This window comes from Nycticebus coucang, chromosome 1 (genome assembly GCF_027406575.1).
Source record: "Nycticebus coucang isolate mNycCou1 chromosome 1, mNycCou1.pri, whole genome shotgun sequence".
Lineage (NCBI taxonomy): Eukaryota > Metazoa > Chordata > Mammalia > Primates > Lorisidae > Nycticebus > Nycticebus coucang.
In genome coordinates this window covers 104,018,866-104,036,040 of record NC_069780.1, presented here as the reverse complement: position 1 = coordinate 104,036,040, position 17,175 = coordinate 104,018,866, and the positions used below count along the sequence as shown (strand labels likewise).

The 17,175-nt window shown below is 38.8% G+C and overlaps 1 pseudogene across 1 annotated transcript; it reads right to left on the bottom strand.

Moving 5' to 3' along the window:
* Window positions 1-1,677: 1,677 nt before the first annotated feature.
* LOC128588975 (TGF-beta receptor type-1-like) lies at window positions 1,678-3,181 on the bottom strand (annotated as a pseudogene). The gene has a single exon (XR_008380827.1). The product of XR_008380827.1 is annotated as a TGF-beta receptor type-1-like (transcript).
* Between the last annotated feature and the right edge of the window lie 13,994 nt (window positions 3,182-17,175).

The following is a 17,175-nucleotide window of genomic DNA, read 5'->3' as shown; positions in this document are numbered from 1 at the left end:
GGAATTGATAGCACTATAAAGTCAGTCTTGCCTCACAGCTATGATAGTTCCTTTCCCCACCTCAGAGTAAGATCACAGTGATTAAAAGGACTTTGAACACTGTAAAAGACCTACAAAGACTTTATAGCAGTGAAGTAAAAACCAGTTATTATAAGCTAGTTTCGACTTAATATAAGAAGACCGCAACAAGTTTGCTTTGAACATTTAATCTGACTGAAAACATTTGCAAAGGAGAACCTTTATTCAGAATGTTCTTTAGCTACCACTTCTCCCAAATATCAAGGGTGCACTGAACTAACTGCATAAATGTAAGTAAATTAAGTAGTTCTGATATCTGCAAACATAAGGAAACACTGAATTAAAAGCTGCCTTCCTCAAAGTGTAGTGAGACCTCCAAACCACACTAACTCTAACCTTGGTTACAAAGACAGAGAACCCACCACACACTTACTCCTACAAACAAATGTGACTCTCTCGCACACCTGTTATGTATTCAAATTATTAACTACTTTTGCCTTCCTAGGAAAAGGCCTATTATTTAACATTAACCATATTCTAACTTTAAATGTAATTCATTTCTTAAAAAAATAACACTGTCTTTGAACAGATAAAGAAAAAAATGGTTTACAGAATACCACACATTTCATAAGCAGCTAGACAAACTTTCCCTTTTAGAAAAATTAGTCTGATGCTACAAATTTTAAATTATTAAAGTAATATAAGCATCTAGAGTGCCACTTGATTTTGTTTTAAGTATACTCAGATAACGCAATCAAAATGCTTGATGTGAGAATATTCAGACATGACATGATAACAATACGTTAACACCACTTCATTTCTTCAGTGGTTTAAGCACATTTTGGTAGGAGAAAGGCATTTTCATAATGGAATTCCAGATAACATGCCACAAAAACCCTTCAAAAAAACAAAATAGAAAATGTTTGGATTACCCAAATAAATAAACTTTTCAGATTCAAACATTATTGATTTTTTTATCGCTTCTCGGCCTTTTGGCTAAGATCTATTGCAAACATTATTGATTTTGACACGCAGACTTTAAGCAATTCTACTCATTTTCATTGAAAAGACACAGAAGTGGCACTTACTGGTATAGTACAATCCCATTTTGAAGGCATGTAATGTTCTGAATATGTGAAAGAACAATAATAGTATACAAAATACAATTGCATAAATTATGTTCCTCACTACCATGAGGTCATTTTTAGACTCAAGATAAGAGTTTTATAAGTGTTAGTTCTAAGATCCTGAATAATTATAGAACTGTACATTCGAAGTCTGAATCAAGGAAACTCTTTAGTGGTTCAGAATCCTCTGAGAATGTACTAACCAGGAATAAATCACTTTCTTTTAAAAATAAGAAATGTTTCATTATAACTCAGCAATCCAGCTCCTTTATCCTTAAAGATGATCGTCAGCACAGTAGTTACCTAAAGTTAAGATCAGCAATCATCTTTTTTTTAAAAAAAACAAGTTTTGTTAATAAAAAAAATTAAGGTAGACTACACAATATTTTGTAACTATCTTAGGAAAGAAGTGTTCATAGTGCATGGAAAGGACCCACACAGCTGTTTCCTGGGTCCAAAGAAATCCTGGGAAGTTTTTAGTTGACATTATCACATTGCCGCAAAGGAAGCAATATCGTTCTGATCACTCTCAGTGAGGTGAAACAATTGACCTCCCAAATTACAGCCCAGGAGCAGATCTGAAGAAAAAAGCAGAGTTCAGGCAAAGCCACAGAATTACATTTTGATGCCTTCCTGTTGACTGAGTTGTGACAATGTTTTCTTAATCCGCAAAGCTGTAAGCCTAGCTGCTCCATTGGCATACCAACATTCTCTCCTCATTTTAGCCATCACTCTCAAGGCTTCACAACTCTGCCATCTGTTTGGAATATTTGGCCTTAACTTCTGTTCACAAACAACTTTTCTCATTTCTTCAACTGATGGATCAGATCATAATAAGGCAGCTGGTAGTCTTCATGAATTCCACCAGTGGAACATGGTCGAGCAATTTCCCAGAATACTAAGCCCATTGCATAGATATCAGCTCATTTGAAGGATTCAAAGTGTTTCATATTTATGGAATCATCTAGAACTTCAGGGCCATTACCTTTTTGTTCCCACTTTGTGGTTCGGAGCAATATCAATTGTATCTGTGGCTGAATCACGTCTCACTGCCAGTCCTAAGTCTGCAATACAGCAAGTCCTGTTCTTCTTCACCAAGATATTTTTTGATTTCAAATCTCTATGAGCAACAACTGGTTTTCCTTGGGTACCAACAATCTCCATGTGAAGATGGGCAAGACCGCTTGCAGTGGACAGAGCGAGCTTAATCATTCCTTCCACAGTAACTGTGTATCTGTTCAAGTAATCAAAAAGGGATCCATGCTCATGATAATCAGATACCAATGAGAGCTGAGTCCAAGTACTGCTGTCTTTATTGTCTGCTGCTATAAATCCCAGGATGTTTTCATGACGTAACATTACAGTTTGATAGATCTCTGCCTCACGGAACCAGGAACACTCTTCTCTGGAGGAAAATATCTTAATGGCAACTTCTTCTCCCCTCCATTTTCCTCGCCAAACTTCTCCAAATCAACCCTTGCCAATGCTTTCTTGTAACACAATAGTTCTTGCAATTGTTCTCTGAACAATCAATGGTAACCCTGATCAAGAACTTGATGTGGTCATATTATAAATTAAATCTTTTAATGTAGTACCCTCTGAAATAAAAGGGCGATCTAAGGAAGGGTCCTCTTCATTTGGCACTCGATGGTGGACACGGTGCAGTTATGGCAGATAAAGACCATCAACATGAGAGCGATGTGGGCGAAGCAGACCGGCCCAGCAATGATAGCTGCCAGTTCCACAGGACCAAGGCCGGGTGACGGCTTTACTGAAAAAGGGCCAATTGTTGGGAGTTCTATTTTATTGCAATGGTCTTGATTGCAGCAGTATGTTGTAGACCCAGTTTTTGAAGAGGGTGCACATACAAATGGCCTATCTCGAGGAATTAAGTCAATTTCAGCTATACACATGCTATTGTGTATAATTTGTCCGTGGTCTCTGTGACCGAGACAAAGCAGAGCCCATCTGTCACACAAGTAAAATTGTCTTTTGTGCAGAGGTGGCAGAAACACTGTAATGCCTGTGCCTCCAGGAGCAGCGTCCCCGCCACGGCCAGCACGAGGAGGAGCAGGCCGGGTCGCGGAGCAGCAGGAGATTGCTATGTAACTCTGAGAAAAGAAATAGTTGAAGATGTTAACAAATGTAAAAATGACTGGGAAGAATCAACATTGTTAAAATGTCTATACTACCTAAAACAATCTACAGATTTAATGTGATCCCTATTAAAGGACCTCTTTCATACTTTAAGATCTGAAAAAATTAGTACTTTGTTTTGTATGTAAACAGAAAAAAAACCTCGAATAGCCAAGACGTTACTCAGAAATAAAAACAAATTGGGAGGAATCACACTTCCAGACTTCAGACTATACTATAAATTGATAGTGATCAAAACAGCAGCTGCCGCCACCTTCACGGTCCCACCGCCACCGGCCAAGCCACTGCCTCACCCACGCAAGCCTCCCCTCACCCCACCTCCCCCGCCCTAGTTTTTTTTTTTTTTTTTAGTAGAGACGGGGTCTCACTCTTTCTCAGGCTGTTCTGGAACTTCTGAGTTCAAGATCCACCTGTCTCAGCCCCCCAGATTGCTGGGATTACAGGCGTGAACCACAGTGTCTGGCTGAAACCAATCTGTGATATTTTCTAGGTTTTTCTCTGCTTTCCCCAGACAGTCCCAAAACTCTGCTTTCCCCCGACAGCACCAAAACTCTATTTCTTTTGCTGGAGATAGCAAATATGAACATTACTTGGCTTAAGGTAAATTCTGTTATACTCTATTGACTCACACTCTCTCAAGAGGGAAAACACAAGAGCCTTAGAATTGGGTTGATTCACCTTCAAAAAACTGGAGATGGAGCTGCATCTTGTTGGAGGAAGCTGCTACTAGCAGACTGATAGCTCCATATGATTTGATCTTTCTGGATAAAACTTGAATGAATAATTAAACAGTGTGGAGAAGATTTTTCTGTTTTTTTTTGAGACAGAGTCTCACTATGTTGCCCTTGGTAGAGTGCTGTGGCATCACAACTCACAGAAACCTCAGACTCTTGAGCTCAAGAAATCCTCCTGCCTTGGCCTCCCAGAGTGCTGGGATTACAGGTGTGAGCCACCACACCCAGCCATTCTTTATTATTTGGAGTATAATTTTCCATGGGCATTGAATAAAAAATGAGGCATTCTCTATCATATTTTTGGCTTCATCTTTCAAATTTGGTTATTATTCATAGGATTATAGATAATAGTGGTGAAAACTAAAATCGAGGCAAAAATTCAGCATAGGCCTAAGGGTTCTGGAATTAATCATGTCTGTTCTGTATATTTCAGTGTCCCTTGGGAGCAGGTGCTATGTGGCCTATACTAGTGTTCTAGGAACGTTCTGAAAGGAATGGTATTAGGTATGGTCTTCAAGCCATTCCTAATATTTTTGTTTTCCTCCTAAAATATGGTGCTGGCAACCCTTGCTACCAAAGGCTTGACTAGTATGACCAATGGATGGAATAAGGAAAAGAACACTTCCATCAAAGAATAGTGGTTAAAAAAACAAGCAATTAATTGAGACTTTACTAATAGTTAGGATCATGATGCCTCCTTTTATTTGAAATAGACTCCAGCCCCTGCCTCTACAATATGCCTCTAATAAGATGCAGAAAGTCTCTTCCTAAAAGTAAAAAGTCAGCCTGCCTTCAAAATCTAAATTTAACTTAGGGGTAAAGTAGTTCACAGCATTCTTGGGTAAAAACTTTATTCCCTATCTAGTTATCAGATAAGTTCCCTGCCTGGATATTAGAAGCAAAATCGTATTTGGTTCCCATTTGTATAGATATTCTACAGCAGGAAGAAGAAGAGTGAATAGATTCAGGCACCAAATTCTAATTCTAAATCTCAATAAATATGTCAGACACTCACTTGAAAGAGATACAAAGACAAGAGTAAATAAGAATAACGTTTAAAAATTTTAATGGCTGGGGATGGTGGCTGATGCCTGTAATCTCAGCACTCTGAGAGACCGAGGCAGGTGGATCCCTTGAGCTCAGGAGCTGGGAGACCCCATCTCCACTAAAAATAGAGAAACCAGCCACGTGTAGTGGCAGCTGCCTATAGTACCAGTTACTCAGGAGGGTGAGGCAGGAGGACTGCTTGAGCCCAGGAGTTTGTGGCTCCTGTGAGTTATGGTGCCATGGCACTCTAGCCTGGGTGACAGAGTGAAACTCTGTCTCAAAAAAGAAAAATAAAAGTTTTTAAAATATTAAAGAATAAAGCAATTTGAAAATAAAAGCCATTCTTTCAATCATTAGCGTCCTCAATGTGAAGCCCAGGTGTATTGAATTTACATCCCGAGAGCTTTGGAGGCCTTAGAGATTCTGGATCACAGGAGTGTAGGAGCTCCACGACACCATGAAAGGTTGCATCCAGCTAAAAGTTTGGAGAAAAAAACAATTAGGAATTCATCGCAATAGTTTGGTGTGTTGTGTGTGTGTGTACACATATGTGTGCACAGAAGGGACCTGACCAAGGGCGGTGACAGTCCATGGAGATAGATTACAAAGTGCAAAATGAACACAGCACCGTTACGTTTTAAAGGTATTGTGTCCTGCACTTCAGACTTCTGATATGTCAGAGCAGGGTGACAATCCTGGAATGGTCTTTCCATCCAGGCTATTGATAGGGACATTCAAAAATTCTGTAGAGAGTAATGCTCAGAAAAGATTGTACATCTTCTATTGCCATTATAGAGAACACCTGTTTAGCAGTTTTCAGCCAGTCTGCTACTTCTCTGAGCCAATGCAAAACCTGTTGTATGCATCCAGCACACGGCTATGTTTAGCAACAGAGCAAGTAACTGCCATAGTGTCCATATGGCAAACTGTGCTTTTTAAGTGTGGTTATATTAGGCATCATTGGCCTGGAAAGCAAGTGACAGTAGTTGCAGATGTTTTCAGCAGCAGGTTTTCTTTTAGATGTTCTTTAAAGAAATAGAAAGGAGCTTCTAAGTTCAGCGATGAAATTAAGACAGAATAACACAGTACAATGCAAAGCAAGGATACCATTGCTACTGCCAATATCCTGATGATGGTGTTATCATTATCCACAGTGGGGAGCAATCAGTCATTCACTGAGCAGATCTAAGACTGGTAGACAACCAACTAGATTTTCATAAGAATGATTCTAAGGAATTTTTAGTATAATATTGTATTAAATGTTTATCCTTTTAAAAGACATAGGATGCAATTGAAAGATTACATTTCAAGCCATGCGTGATGGCTCACGCCTATGATCCCAGCACTCTGGCAAGCTGGGGTAGGAGGATTCCGTGAGCTGACGAGTTCAATATCAGCCTGAGCAAAAGTGAAATCTCATCTATAGAAAAACTAGCCAGGCACTGTGGTGGGCACCTGTAGTCCCAGCTACTTAGGAGGCTGAGGCAGGAGGATCACACTTGAGCCTAAGAGTTTGAGGTTGCTGTGAGTTATGATGCCATAGCACTCTACCCAAAGAAAGTGCCATAGCACTCTACCCAAAGTCTACTCTAACAAAGACTCTGTCTCCAAAACAAAACAAAACAAGAAAAGAAAAGAAAGAATAAATTTCTAAATAAGTTAGAAAAGTGAATTATTTTTACTTTATAGAAATGGACACTCACATATCACAAGGACAGAAGTTATTTTATGTTTTAATTGACACAAAGCATATTTGATGATTAAAATCTAGATTTTTAATAATTTGTTAGGTGCCTTAGAAAGCTTTGTAAATGATGGCATAAGGACAGAATCCAGTTTATAGGTCCCCTCTCTCTTTCCCTTCCTTTCTCTTTCTTTCCGGTGATGCATTCCTAAAGCCATTTAGTCACGTGATACCGGACATCTGGGGTGGCTGGGAGGGGTATGAGACCCTGAGCAGGAGGAAAGACGTCTACGGAGAAAAGCATAGGGCCTGGAGCACTGAGCCACAAGAAGTGAGGAAGATGTGCTCACATGGGACACCCTGGTGCAGAGTGGGGGGCTCAGGACCAGACAAAGGGGAGGAGTGTCCCCGTGGAGACACTGTGGCATGTGGAGTTGCCCTGTGAACATTGAACAGGGCTCTACACAGGGAGAGGACCATGAGGAAGAGTGCAGGTCCCAGTAGGAGGGTGTTCACGTGGGAGACAAGCACTGTAAGGAGATAAGGTAAGTAATGACACTGAGGATAATTGGAGCCAGCTTTCTTACTGTCGGAAGAGGGAGTTCGAGTCAGAAACTCAAACTAGAAATAAACCTATGGCGTTGGACATAAGTAATATGAACTCGTGGTTTTCAAAAGATAAAATGGGAGGTAAATATAGACATACATCAGTAGGTATAAGCATATGTACTATGTGGATACACATAGAGTGTGTGTCCTGCTTAATCAAGTAATCAAAGTGAACATCACCAGTGATTGCAAAATTTGACACGATCCACCTTCTGATAAGATGCAATCAGAAGAAGGTTGGATCATTTCCATGATATTCCTGCCAAGGTGCACTACCTAAATAGAATCATGAAAAAATAAATTTGACGATTACAGTCTTTATTAGAAATTCAGGTAAGGCATGGGGTAGGCGGAATACTTTTAAACATTATTAATGTCTTTTAGTTTGTAATCCGGCCCATTTCCCAGTAAGTAAATTTAGCAATTGTTTGATTTTCCATAATGTGAAGAGTCCTACAGGGAGAGATTTCCAGATGGGGAAGCTTATTGCCAATTCGTAAAGAAGCTTCCATTCCAGTTAGAAAGATAGCTGATAGAAGAATTAAATGACATATATACACACATATATTTATATACACACACACAAAATACCCCATCTGTTTCTAAAATAAATGGTCAATAAAATAAGTATTGTAACAGTTAGAGAGGGCTCGGTGCCCATAGCACAATGGTTACGGCACCAGCCACGTACACGGAGGGTGGCGGGTTTGAACCTGGCCAGGGCCGGCTAAACAACTGCAACAAAAAAAATAGCCAGGCATTGTGGCAGGTGCCTGTAGTCCCAGCTACTTGGGAGTCCTACAGAGAATGAGAATAGCTTAAGCCCAAGAGTTGGAGGTTGCTGTGAGCTGTGACGCCATGGCACTCTACCCAGGGTGACATAGGGAGACTCTGTCTCAAAAAAAAAATTAAAGAATCAGAGAAAGAAAAATTGTTGGTCCAAAGAAGGAAAATTATGGTAGCTGTGAACATGTGAACAGATTTCATTTTTCAAGATGTATCTGTGACTAATACAGTGTTTGAGAGATTATTGGTAATAAGCATTACAATTTCTGGTAAAATCAATTAAAAATATGTATATATTATTTGATAAAGGTGCCCACATATATAGGGCTGCGCCTGTGGCTCAGTGGCTAGGGCGCCAGCCCCATATACTGAGGGTGGCGAGATCAAATCCGGCCCTGGCCAAACTGCAACAAAAAATAGCCAGGCATTGTGGTGGGCGCCTGTGGGCCCAGTTCCTGTAGTCGGGAGGCTGAGGCAAGAGAATTGGCTAAGCCCAAGGAGTTGGAGGTTGCTGTGAGATGTGACACCACGGCACTCTACCAAGGGTGACAAAGTGAGACTATCTCAAAACAAACAAGCAAACAAACAAAAAAACGCATGTATAAAATAGTAAGCTGAAGAATTACCTTTAAAATTGGGTCTGATTCTTGCATCGTAACCCGATGTCCTCCCCATTAACTTATCCAGAAAGTCAGAAGGTGACATTGCAGCACTTCGAGACTGTGCACTATCTGTTTTCTTTGTGGCCACCAAACTAGAAAGAACATCAACAACAACAACAAAAATACAGGTTTTACAAAAAGAAGGCTTTTAACAGCAAATATAAAATAGAAATGTGAAGTAAAAATGCCTTTGACAGCAAGGTTTCCGGGGTAGCCAGTCCAATCATCAGGTGTGGCATTATTTTATATTAAAACTGGAAATAAAAATCCACCTTTTGGAAGGCCTAAAATACCAGGCCTTCAATATCTGTATTTTTCCAAACTTGACTTTTAGTTCAAAATGTCCTAGAGTGCCTCTTTACCTGGTTGCCCTGGCAAGGGAGGCTGTGTATGGCCAGCATATCTTGCTCTGCAAGCTTGTATCCTGTCCTGTACGCCTATCTTGTTCTTACTCTGTAAACCTGCCTTTCTGTTCCTGAATAAACTTTGTTCTGTGCTTCCCTTAAAAAAAAGTGTCATAGGGCTTCAGGCATAATGAAACATGAAAGTTCAGCTATGAAATGCAATTCATATTGCTTTTATTAAGGGAAAAACATTACCTTCCATGTTTTGTGAATTTTTCTCAGCAGTAAAAAAATTCTGTTCAGTAGATTAAACAGTCATATTCCTTTTTTTTTTTTTTTTTTTTGAGATTAAGTCTCACTCTGTCATCCTGAGTAGAGCGTTGTGGCATCATAACTCACAGCAACCTTAAACTCCTGGGATGACGTGATTCTCCCACCTCAGCGTCCCAAGTAGATGTGACTATAGGTGCCTGTCACCAAGCTTGGCTAGTTTTTCTACTTTTAGTGGAGATGGGGTCTTGCTCTCGCTCAAGCTGGTCTTGAACTCCTGAGCTCAAGAGATCCTCCTACCTCAGCTTCTCAGAGTGCTGGGGTCACAGGTGTGAGCCACAATAATATTCTTTTCTTCAACTAGCATGCATCCTGTATTAGTAACACACTCAGTTAAATGCATTTCTTCTTTCACTTACTTGCCATTAATCTATAATACCTTTTATTCAGGTCTAAAATCTGTACGTGAAGATTGAGAAACTACTGTAAATGTGCTGTGCACCTGTGTAATACATTATGAGAACTTGTATATAATGTGTCCCCAGATTCTTTTCATGCAGACATTTTTCTTTGTATGCAGCTGCCCATCCTAGAAATCCTTGGTGTGACTGCTTCCCCCGCTCACCTCCTCATTTACCTACATGGCTTCGTTACAAGCGAGGGCCTGAATGCGAACATTAAACTCGACTTCTGGTGGGGAGGGATTTAGAGAGAAATTTTGAGTAAAGTTGCAAGACTATTCCTGTAATGATAACTACCCATTTATAATTGAATTGTCTGCTTCTAAATTTTCTTCATAATCTATTGTGAAAGAATACTATGATTCCTTCATATTTTCTCAGATTTTTTGCTATATCCAGCTCAGTAGCTCTTGCTAACATTATAGAATAACATTTTTAATCATAAACTGTAATTTCTTCCACTGAATTGGACCATCAACATTTCCTACACATACATTATATACTTATCTCATCCCTTTTGCAAAAAACATTCCCTTTATATCTCGTTTTGTGCCCCTTGAAAACGTATCTTACAAAGAGTCGCAAGCATCAATCCCTCTTGATAGCTTTCCTATCTCTTTCCTAAAACATCGCTATTTGTGTTTTTCTTTCGATGCTTGACCCTTTGCATTTTCTTCTAGAGACTCTGAATTCCATGATGGAAAAAAGGTGCTATTCGTACAATCATCCATAGCTAAACTGCACATTGCACAAGAATTTGTGCACTGAATTTGGTGAATAAATCTTGTGAATTTCTTAACATTATACATTAAACACATAATTTTTAATTAGCTTGCCTCAGTACGTAGTTGTCTGGTTAAGGGAGGGAAAAGATATATAAAAGGTAATATTCTCCAAGCTGTGCTCTAAATTGTCAGAGTAGGTTGCTTAAGGCATTAGATGAAGAGATGGGCTATGACTCTTCTACACACAGGATAATTTACAATTATTTCCAGGCAAAAAGGGATGAATCATATATTCAATGTAGCAAATTTTTTAAAAGAAGCTGTATATAATTTTGATAGTCTATCAGTAGATAACAAATCATCATAATAGTAAAGTTCTATTCACAGAAGCATATTTTTTCTACCATATCTTAGATGAGAAAATAGAGCTAAGATTAAAAAGGATTTCCCATTTCCTCCAAACATACAAAAGAAAACCAAGAGCTCTGTGCTAAAATGGTTTTCTTAGGCTTTGAAGCAAACCAAGCAAACATCCCATTTTTGATTATCATGACATCTAAAATTCATTTTTTGATACAACGTGCCATAATTTATTCAGGTAGCAAACATTGTGTTGGTATTGACCTGTAAAGATGAAAAATTTAATGGGATGGTATGAAAACAATCAATTTAAATTACTACTTTTGGCCATTGTCATGCTTTTGGAATTCATTCTGCAAGCTCTTCATAATCATCACTTATCTGCATTTCAAAGAAAGCTGAACACTGACACTTTGTTCTTTATTTTATTAGTGTGAGAACTAAAACCCAAAAGCCATGGAAGAATCGTTTCATTTCTCTAAGAAAGATCTTAGAGAAGCATGGACATTTGAAATTTTCACTACTTGGAAATTCAGATTACTTATGTCTGTTTATGCAGCCTTCTCACTTGTATTTATTTTTAAATCATCCTCTTAAAAATTCCCCTTTAAAACTTGCATTTCTTATGCCTGACATATTCTCGCAATGAATACTTCTAATTATATTGTACCTGTCAATATTTTCTTTTTGCTGCTTTTGCCTTACTAAAGTTTATTTATCAAAAAGTAGATATTATGCCAACATAAAAAAACTAAGGTGTCATCTGTTCTCTCACAATAATATGCTAGAAAATGCTGGAAATCTTTTTAATAATGTTGCATTGGTCAAAGGTTATCCTAGTAAGCAAAAGTAACTCTCACACATTGCTGATGGGAGCATGAGTAGGGACAACTACTTTGGAAAACTGGTAGTACCTACTAAGACATACTGGTAAGTCTTGGACCCAACCCACATAGTTGAATTTCTCCAAAATGGATAATGAATAATCCACAAAACGATGTTCTAAGACATTCATCACTGTACTAGCCAAAATCTGAAAGATACCCAAATATTCCTCAACAGGACAATAGACACGTTGATTGCGATGTGTTTGTAAAGTAGAATACCGTATTTTAACAAGAATAAAATAAGCTATCACTACACGTGCCAAGATGGAGAAATCAGATAAAGGTAATGTTCGTAAAAATAAAACAGACTCAAATGAGTATTTCTAAAAAGTTCAAAATCAGGAGGAACATGTTCATTGTGTAAGTCAGGAGAGTGGTCACTTTTGGGCGGGGTAGTGCCTGGGAAAAGAGGTGGTGGAGGGAGAAGGCAGGACAGGCGCAACTGTGATGTTGACCCATCTACTTCTTGGTCTGTGGTCTTTTGACCTGTGTGTCTTCCCTTTGCGGAACCTTATCTGGATGGAAACTTACTGTTGGTGCACATTTTTCTGTGTATGTTGTATCAATAATTTGTTAAAAATTATTTGAAATTTTATGAAACAGAGGTCTGTATCAATGCATTATTTACGTATAAGTACCTGTGGTTTTTCATTGATATCTTTGCCTCCAAATTGTCCTGGAAAAATTCTTTTAAAATAAAATATATACATTATTATTTATATATTTTATATGTATATATATATACATACATATAGACACACACAGACACACACACACACATATATATACATGTATGTGTGGCTTTTGAATTTTAGTTCTCACACTAATGAAATAAGGAACAATTACTGGTCAATTTTTTTCAGATTTTCATATTTCTGAGAATAGAGTTTTTTGTAGCATTCATTATGGATTCTTTGAAAAGTATCTCAAGAATGAGGGGAAAGTATCCAGTGTACTCAGTACTATTATGAAAACAATTTACGATCACTCCCACTTTCATATGAAGAATAGATCACAACTATGGCCCAGGATGAAGGAGGAACGGGTCTGAGGGGGAGGGGAGAGGTCAGATGGAGGGAGGGTGAATGGTGGGATCACACCTAAGGTGCGTATTGCAAGGGTACATGTCGGATCTATTAAGTATAGAGTATAAATGTCTTAACACAATAATTAAGTAAATGAGGTGAGGGATATATTAACCAGCACAATGTAAGCATTCCAAATTGAATATGAAATCAGCACATTGTACCCCCTAAATGCATGAATGCATACATGATCTACCTCTTTATGATTTAATAATTAAAAAAAGGAATGAAACAGCAATGTTCAGCTTTCAATATATATATAGGAATTAATACTAAATACTATTTTGCATTTGTTTTTCCTTTACTCATTTCCTTTTTGCTCAATACATCAGGAATAAATTTAGAGAATCAAGAATTGTTTCCAAAAGGACATTCCTTTTACAAAACTGTTCCAGAAGAGGGAGCTTCCCCTTTCCTTACTGCATACAGGAAATCCTCCTTCAAGTGTCATCACTAAAAGTGAAAATCTTTAAATTTCTGCATATGGCTAAAGCTTTCCATAGAGTGATGAGCTATTCTCATCGAGGATGGAAAACAAAGGAATTGTCACAAAACGATGGAAAAATTTGATGAAGAATATGAGTCTGGTGTAAATTTCTGTATGTTGTCAAGGGATTATATTTTTTGGCTATTCATAAAATGCATTCTTAACTGAGTTTATTTAATTAATGAAGATAAATTCTTATAATCACAATCATCAATTTTAAATACATTTTGCATGAATTGCAATAAAAAAGACAAAAATCAGAGGATCTAGTGTTGAAGATTATGTATCTGAGAATATGATATAAAATTATCATGGTGAATTGCCACTATACAAATTTGACCTAATTGGTCAAAATATTCTAGTTACTGACCTTAAAATTCCTAAATCTAAGTATCTATGAACTAAGCTAATCTTATTTCTTTGAAAAAATGCCTTTTTTTGAGACAGAGTCTCAAGCTATCATCCTGGAGAGAGTGAGGTGGCGTCATAGCTCACAGCAACCTCTAACTCTTGGACTCAAGTGATCCTCTTGTCTCAGTTTTTCTATTTTTAGCAGAGACAGGGTCTCGCTTTTGCTCAGGCTGGTCTCGAATTCATGAGCTCAAGCAATCCACCTGCCGTGGTCTCGCAGGGTGCTAGAAAAATGCATATTTTCATCTAAGATATTAAGAAGTAAGTTATAGTAAAAAATATTCAATTTCTATTGTAACCTGAATTTCGTACTCCTTTCCTTGAAATTTTCATCAATGTAAGAGCACCATGCACCTTATGATTACCACATACAAACGTTTTGACAACTATAAGGTTACAAACATTTACTACGTTGTATCAAATATTTCTCATTGAAACTAATCTGATTTAAAATAGTTTGACCCTTTTGAAGAAAATCAACAATTTTAGAAATACAATAATCACAACTCGTTCCTATTAAATACAGGCATGTTAAAACAATATTACTTCCTATAAGGCTGTTTTTAGGAGATAAATTATGTTTCTTAATGTAGCCCAAAGATGAAAAATTGACAGAGAAATGCAGAAAATATTTACATACTTTAAGTAGAAGTTACTATACACATAACTTACTCTAATAATTTGACTTTGATTTTCTCAAAAAGAGTGTGAGCCGTATAAATGGAAATTTTACAGCAATTATATAATAATAGCAAAATAAAAATTATATTGGTGGTTCAAAACTCTATATGAGCAGTCAGTACCGTGCTTTGCTATATTGTTTAAGAATATAAGAAAGTTTCTCAAACTTTGCCTAGTTTCTCTTATGCTCTTAAATGTAAAAAAAAAAACCCTACCAAATATGACTGAAACATGATAAAAAATGATGTGTCAGAAATGTTTCATAGCTTAATACGTTTGTTTTAGTATTACTTTCTTTAAAAAGATCATTCTTGACACAGAACACATGCACTAGTCTATTCATGATTTTGCCTTCATATATTACCTGAACTAGGTCATTGTAAAATAGTACTTGCAAGGCCTTTGTTTTGTATTCATTTAAGTTGACATCTGGATGTATCAACAAAGTTCAGAGTTCTCGTATCAGTAAATGTTTATGTACTACATTTCTGCCTTTTAAAAAGTTAGCAATAGCCCACCTGTAATGACTAAGTATTTCACAGCTTTCAAAAAAGGAAACACCCTGAAAATACTGTAATTCATTTAGAAAAGGGAAACTTCAAAAGCAATTGGAGAGAGAAAACGTAGTCTTTTGAAACTTTTCTTCCAGAGTAATCTCAGCAGCAAATAAGGTGCCAGTTACTAAGATAGACTCACTAATCAGTGAAGATGGAGCGAATTACCTGTTTCGCAGAGATCTAAATAAATAGGCTGCTAGAGTTTCCGGTAGAAAACAAGAAGACTTAAGGGACCCTTTCAACAAGTCAATATAGAATTGCAAATTCCTCAGTGGGAGTGCCAACGAGTGGTTGCTGTTAAATACAAATGGACCCACCTGAGTAACACTGCTGACTCCCAGAAGTAAAATCCGGAAACTGACGTCCGAAAGTGTCTCACGTGGGCCATGATACGGGGAGAGATTCACGATCCTGAAAATAGTCCCCTTCTCCAAGGCATGGGGGGAACCAGACAGCGACGGAGACGCGCGGTCCAACCCCGCGGGGCGAGGGCGAAGATAAACCTCTGGGAGGCTTCAGCACCTCGGACAGCCCCCCGCGATCCGCGGACCGGTACTCGCCAAAGGGTGGAAGGTCTGTCCCGGGAAGAGGCAGGGGTTAAAAACGGGCGGGTGCTTTGTGCCGTGAAAGCAGACGAGGGGGTGAGACGAAGGGCCTGAAATGCCTCGGTACTGAGGAACGGTTCTCTAAAGCTCACGGATGGAGAAGCCGCCGAGAGCAGAGCGAGGACGCTCCTCCACTTGCTCCCGGCGCCCGCCGGAATCCGGCTCTCAGTCTTCGGGCAAACCTGAGACCCAGAGCGCTGCAAAGGGGCGCGGGGGCGGGGCCCGGCGACCCTGGCTGGCCGGCCAATCCCGACCGCACACTAGGACAGAGGGACAGGCCACTTACCACGGCAGGCGGTGCTTAGCACTTGGCCCTCTGAAAAACACACCGCGCAGAGCAGGTGCACAGCCCCAGCCGCGACTGGACGGAGTGGGGAGGAGGAAGCCGCCACCGGGCTGAGAACAGCGAAGAGCCAGCGGTTTTGAGGATGAGTAGGGCCTCTCCAGTATTCCCTTGCAGGGAAAGGCACGATTTAGTAACAAAACGTCTTTTCCCGTGTGACACTGTCCCTGGCTCCTTACACCACAGTGCCAACGCCAGGGATAGAACCAGACCCTTTACAGGGCTAAGGAAGAGAAGAGCGCGGTGCACGGGCGCCATTGGAACAGAGCACCAGCAGCTTCTAGAATCCGCTTTCGTAAACCTGGCCAGGAAATGTCGTTGCCTGTGTAGACTGAGTTTCCTTCACTGATAGCAAGCGCTCAGAAAAAAAATAAAAATAAAGGAGGTGGGTGGGCAGTCTGAAGAGACGGCTCCTGAAGGTGCAATGCATCCCATTTTTTCTTACCCATTTTACATCTTCAAAGTTTAGGTGAGAATGACAAGTAGCTGTTCTTACTGTATAGGACGTGTTTCCTTCCTCTCTCTCCACTCCCCTTCTCTCTCTCCCCGCTTCCCTTTCTTTCTCTATCCCTTTCTCTTTTCCCTCCCATGACCATTTATTTACACTGAGTCTTGGAACGGAAGACTGGAAAGGAAAATTGCATGCTTGGATATGTATGTATGCTCATTTATGTATTGTAAGGTAGTAAAAGTAAAACAATTAAAATCTCTTAGATATTTATAGTGGCTTCTATTTGTTAACACCATCAGCTGTTAACATCAAAATGTTCACTCCTTACATCTTCGCTTTTCCAAAAAACTCCCTGAGATATTCATTTTGGAAGCGTGGCTTTCAACTCTTAACTTTTCCAATAGCTAAGCTACTTGTCAAGAATATCTTTTTAATCTTTCTCACAAAGTTTTTTTTTTTTAACTAAGTTCAATGAGCAATTAATGTATTAGTTAGTCCTGCCATTCTCCATTTAACCAGATGAGTATAAGTCCTCACCTTCCCGCCATGTCAAATGAAAAAAATCCTCGTTCTCTCTACTCTACAGTATAAAAAATTGTTTACACTTAGTAAAAATAGTTTTCTATATTCCCCCCCCCCTTATGTTCTTATAAACCATAAAGTGCCAAAAGTCTAGTAAGGAAT